Source organism: Tupaia chinensis, unplaced genomic scaffold, assembly GCF_000334495.1.
Source record: "Tupaia chinensis unplaced genomic scaffold, TupChi_1.0 Scaffold000174_1, whole genome shotgun sequence".
NCBI lineage: Eukaryota > Metazoa > Chordata > Mammalia > Scandentia > Tupaiidae > Tupaia > Tupaia belangeri.
Window position 1 is genome coordinate 1,718,527 of NW_006159649.1, and position 6,761 is coordinate 1,725,287.

Here is a 6,761-nt window from a genome sequence, read left to right on the forward strand (position 1 = left end):
AAAAAAAAAAAAAAAAAACAAACAACAATAAGTGCTGATGGGGGTATGGTGAAAAGGGAATTCTCTTACACTGTTGGTGGGAATGTAAATTGGTTCAGCCACTGTGGAGAACAATTGGAGATTCCTCACAAATCTACAACAATGATCCAGCAATTCCACTCCTTGGTATCTACCCAAAGGACAGAAGAACACTTAATCGGAAAAGTGCTTGCATATCAATGTTTATTGTGGCACTATTCACAGTTGCTAAGTCATGAAAACAGATCAAATGCTCACGAACAGAAGAATGGATAGAAAAACTGTGGCACATATACTCAATGAAATGCTATTTACCCATTAAAAAAAAAAAAACAAAAACACCCTGGTTTTTGACAGGAAGTGGATGAATATGGAAGATTTACTGCTGAGTGAAGCAAGCCAGGCTATGAAGGAGAGACATTGTATGTCTCCATTTAATATATACCGAGTGTCTTCACTCTATGACTGAAACTGATTACTAAAGTATATAGAAACACAGTATATAGATGTAAATACCAGATATAGTGTGTGTGTAAGAGGAGGGTCTGAGGAAGGACATTTAGAAGAAAAATAGGGAGACAAAGCATTAATGGGATAAAGAAATGTTGTATTATCTGTTGCAGATATTTTATAGTTTTATCAACTCTAGTAGGGAGAAATGTTCACCTGTTGAAATACCTATTTTATAAGTCAAAAAATGTGATTGAATGTATAAAAGAAAATGAAATTTAAATATATATATATATGTACATGTATATACTTTTGTGAAGACACAATACAGTAATATATTGAGTCATCAGAAAAGTCATGATGTAGTTTTCAGTTTTTCTGTGCAAAAATACATTGTGACTTTTCTGAAAACTCAATATATTTAACTTCAAGCTTTTTGTTGCATTGTCATAACTCCTGTATTACTAATAGCTCAATATTTTTTGTCAATATTGATTAAATCTTTTTTGTGGCTTAACATTTTAAGCAAAAATATGCATAAAATGTTGATAATTATGCTCTGGTCATAATTACAAAAATAATTATATTTGAATTATTAAATAGTAAATAACACATTTTAAGTGACACATATTGGAAACACAGAGCTAAATGAAAGTATTGAACACAGTGACTGGTTCATGGTTGATATTAATAAATGTTTAAATTAGTCCCTTTTAAAAAAAATAGCTCTGCATTATTATTAAATGTGTAACATCTGATGAGAAGTCCTAGAAAAATTAAAAATTGTCAAACTCAAGATGGTAAATTATTCAATCAAAGAAAATTTGTTCAATCAAAAAGATAAAAGAAAAAATAATATAGTGTGTAAAATAGATCTTTAGAATACAGCAAACTGAAGTCCACATATATTCATAATAACAAAAATATAAAGTATATTTTCCAATCGAGTTACTCTCAGATTAAAGTGCTTGTTTTGCTAATTTTTAAAAAATTCAGCAGTAGACCAAATACAAGGAAAGAAAATGAAGCAGAAAGGTTTAGGATAAAGAAGGGGTGCAAAAGATTTAACAGGTAAATGCCAGCCAATAGAAATTGAATGTGAAAACATTAATATCTGAAGAAGTAGGAGTGAGAAAGAAAACCTTAAATAGCATAGAAGGTGCATTCCATGATGAAATAAATCGTCATAATCCAATATTGATCATATAATATAATTTTTAATAACATATGAATATTGGGAGAACAAATTAAAAATTGGCACACAATGTGAGATTTTAATATGCATCGCTGAAATCCCAAAGTTCAATGAACTGAAGAACATAAAAATAACCAGTAACATAAACAATTTGCCCAACACAATTAACAAATATATTTGCACACACAGAGACACTTTTCAAAGTAGTATAAAACAGCCAAAATTTTAATAAATTCTGCTTAGCAGAGATAAAATTATGCCACATTCTTTGAAAAAAATACAATAACATGGGAATTAACAGGTTACATTTAATAAAATTTTTTCCACATTAAAATTTATTAACATGTTCAGATAATCCTAAGGAAAAAGAAGTAATTAAAATGGAAACCATCAATTATATATAAGTGAAGTATAATTAGTTTCACATATAAATTCCTACAGGATATGAACAAAGATCTATTTCATGTTTTCACCATTTTAAAAAGGTTATCAATGGATCTCTTTCCTAAATCTCATTTTTTTAGGTTTGCTCTTTCCATATCCCAAGCCTTCTGTCAGATCATTATCCACAATTTCAGAATAGGGTAGCTCCTGCATCCCAGAAAAATGACCTCTGAAGGTAACCTTAATTGGTGAAGCTCTTTTGTTTGGGTTTGGTTTTGTTTATAAATAAAAGAGCATGTGTACTCGATGAGAGAGAGAGAGAGAGAGAGAGAGAGAGAGAGAAAGAGAGGTGGAGGAAGAAAGCACCCCTCATAATCCCTGTGGGTGTGGATGTGGTCACATCATAATCCCTTGTCTATGTCTCCATCCTGTCAGATTTGGAGTACACATGTACATACACCCAGTTTGTATTCTAGCATGGTCGGGCATGTGAGATCCAGTTCCCTTAACCACTAGGCTATAGGACTGGTCATAAAGTTCTTAATAAATAAATAAACAAGTTAAATAAGTCAAAGCTGTTACCTAGCCACAGTAGTGTTTGCTAAATAGACTTATGATAAAAGCATCCCTGTTAGCAGGAAAGCTATTGTACACAAACTTAAAACAGAAAATTTCTCTTATTAAGGACAATTGAATGATAACCTCTGCAGACTATCAAAGAGTTCAGCATTACCAACTTACCTCAAAGTTCTAATTAAGTGCCAAGTATTTGGTTTAGAGTGCAGATAGAGTTGATTGGACAGAGTGGACTATTGGACACCTTCTATCTATGAGCAAAAAAGAATTGAATGCATCGAAATACACAACATTCTGAAATGCCATGGCCACAGAAGATTTATTACAGTAATTCAAGAGTGTTTTATTGTTTATGAACCTATTAATATGACTAAACACACACATAGATCAAAGGACAAATACTTCATTTTTCTAATGCATGCTCCAAATTTATCTAATAAATTTATCAGACATTATCATTAAATATAAAAGGTGAAAATGTAGTAAGAAAAAGCCATCTAACATAAAATATTATTTCTCTCAAAATTGTTTAGATTTTAAAAAATGGGACAAGGGTGAACAATATCTCTTTCCTTGTTTAATAAAATTCTGCAAGTGCTAGTCCATGTAATTAAAAACTATAAAATAAGACAGAATGTGTAAATACTATGTAGGTTATTTATAGATAGAGAAAATATACATGAAAATCACAGGATGAGTAAATGAAAAAAATAGAAAAAAAACAGAGATCAGTGTAGAAGTATGGTAAAAAATTAACACAGAAATATATCCTTCAAAAACATAGAGGAATGTGACATTCCTGAACAGAAATCATGTGTAAGTCTTATATCTGAGGCTTGAGAATGAGAATCGATTATACCAAACTACAGAACTAAAACTAAAAAATGAATAAAGAAATTGAATATATATTGCACATACTCTAAAAGTTATAGAAATAACATTGATAACAAGAAACCAGGAAAGGCAAGAGAAGAAAAAGTGAAAAATAGACTAAGCTTGCCAAGTTCTTCTAAGTGTTAGCTAGTAATATAAGGAAATCCTTCAACATTGATAAATCTACTAGTGGAGTCACATTGTAGCAGACCTGTTTCTAAATTCACTATAATATGCACCTTCTGCACCCATAAATGAGTTTTGGAGACAGGGTATAATTTTCTGATATTCACCATTCTGGAAACTGCAGTTGTCAACACAATTCACAGAGTCCAATGGCTATTGATAGCAATATCTAGAGAGAACATTTATCTGCAGACTTATGAAGACAGTTGAATCCTCCTTACATAGACACAGTTTTCAAGCTCATAATTATAAAACGAACTATAAATCATAAGCTGTTGGTTATTGTTATCATGAATTTCTAATTCCTCCTGTCTGAGAATTAGTGAAAACCCACTAGAAAATCCTAAGAATTTTCCATGTCTAATCCAGTCTGACTTTCTCTTCTTAGCCAATATCTTCTACTGTTTCTTTTTGAGTGTTCTGCATACTTTTTTGTTCAATGATTTCGAGCTTATAACAAGACTTAAACTACTAGTCACAGAAAGTTTTTGATTGGTGCTTCAAAGCAATATGGTATTTGCTGTTCTCAAAGGGTCCTTGATAAATGACTGCCCTCTGTTACATACAGCACTGGACATGGCATGGCTGTGGGACCAGGTTGCAGTCCGGATCTATCCTTAGAAAGGAGGTGGGTGCTGGTCTCTAACTACTGCCTTCTTGTTCTTGCCAACTTAGAGCAAAAAGGGGATGTCTAAATTCATTATTTTTTTTAGTGGATGGTACAATGGTCACCATGAGTAACTGTGGCCAGCACTTAGTCCTCCTTTTCTTAACCTGCCCTGAAGTGTAGAAGTCATTTGCTATTCCAGAGCTGGCAGGTGGCATGGTAGTTAAGATATTGGGCTCCCACATGGCCAATTAAAGTTTGAGTCTCAGACCTGACAGCTTGTTTTCTCATTTTCTCTTTCTCTCTTTGCCTGTCTCTGGTCAAAATTGAAAATAGTTATAAAAATAATTAGTAAAGAAATAAAATTAAGTAAATAAGTTTAAAATTTTGGTTTTCCATCATTTCATTTCTGGATATGTGTGAGCTTGAGGACAATGGCTAACATTCACTTAATATTACATATTTCTAACATACCCAGGTAAAATAAACTAATACATATTTCTCTTGATTTCTTCCTATTATAGGATCACGAAACATATATTACTTTTAATAGAGAGAAAAATATCCACCAGTTGGATTTAAGGGTATTAATTTACATATCAGAGATTTTATTCAGTCTGGGCTTTTCTACTTTCAAAATGCTTAGAAATCACCCAGCGATCTTTTTAGAATTCAGGTTTTGATAAAGGGTTTCAGATTCTGCATTTCTAGCAATTTCTCAGATCAAGTCAATGTTTCCTACCTATGGATCACACTTTGATTTGCAAGGATTTAAGTAGACTTTTTAAAAAAGTGATGTACAGGGACCAACTGATGGCATAATGGTTATGTTGCTAGACTCCCACATAGTTGACTGCAGTTTGAGTCCTAGACCCAGTGGCTTAAAACTCATGCAGAGTGTGCATGTGTGCATGTGTGTGTGTGTGTGTGTGTGTTTGTGTGGCCAAAAATCCCAAGAGAAGAACAGAGAAGGGATTGCAGTGTGGTCATTTTCCTTGAGGGGTGATTTCTTCCTTTCTGTCTGTCTCTCTGTCTCTCCAGCGAGCACAAGTGCCCTACAGCAAAAATCTCTCTTAAAAAAGGTGATGATGTACCTTATTATTAATTTTAATTATAATTATGGATGTATATACAAACACATGCACACTATACACACATACTCAAAAAAATTTTAATGAGCCTATCTATAAAAGGAGCATGGATTCTATGGATTTTCTTTTCTTAGTACTTCAAAAATTAGGAAATATTTATTTGATTTCACAGAGGGGAAAAAATCAATTCTTTTAAGACATCATCATGCCAGGAGTTTATAGTTCTCTTTTACAACTTTTAATGGATTTTCTCAGACTTCATAGCAATTTTTGGAAAATCAAAGCAGTCTGATGCCATAGATAGCATGAGGTAATGTTCAATTATGCCTGATAACAACTACAGCAACAAGAAGAGCATAGGCATAGGACACCCTTCAGTTGGGTGAAATCAGGCCTCCATATACAAAACAGGGTGGTATGTACACAGGATTCATTTTAAAGATGCCCGAGAGAATTTGTTCAAATAAATGACACATTTTCTGTTATCATTTGCTAATTTATGAAGATACTTTAAACCAATTCTGCAATATTTCAAGTAGATTTGTATCTTTTTTACACAGTAGGTATGGTATACTCATAATATATGACCATTTAGTCATTTGATATTTAAAGTGTTGGGGGCTGGCAGGTGGAGTGATGGTTGAAGCCCTGAATTCCACTTAGCTGTCGATGGTTCAAGTTGCGGACCTGGTGGCTCGCTTTCTCACTTTCCCTCTTTCTCTCTCTCTGTGTATCTGTTAAAATTTCAAAATAATAATGATAAAAATAATAAATCAATTAAATAACTCTTTAATAAAATATTTAAAGCGTTATCTGGTGAATCTTTAATATAAAACAAAGTACTTTAGAATATAATAATGATAATATTATCATTTCATGAACATCTATTCGATGCCATGCATTAGGCAAAGCATTTTACCTAGATTAGTTTATTTAATATTTAAAACCTCTCTTTGAGATGAGGATATATAACTATAAATCTAATCCAATAGGTGACAAAAGGAGTCTAAGAAAGCATTAAATAAATTCCCCAGTTACACAGTTAGTTAATGTCAGGGCTGGTACTCTAATACAGGTTGATGGGATCAAGACAGTGAGTTCTTTGAAGATGGTGCACCATAATGTCTTGGTACATTTTTCTAGATTAATATACCATAATGTTTTGGCACATTATTCTAGATTAATACACCATAATGTTTTGGTACATTATTCTAGATTAATGTGCCAAAACAATATTCTAGATCAACAATTCACAAAGTGTGTTCCCAAATCAGAAACATCAGCCTCAGCTAGCGATGTGCTAGAAATGCAAAATCTTTTTGGGTTAGCCAGCAGCATGCTGGTTAAGGCACCTGGATCCCTTATGGTTGAGTGAATAGCT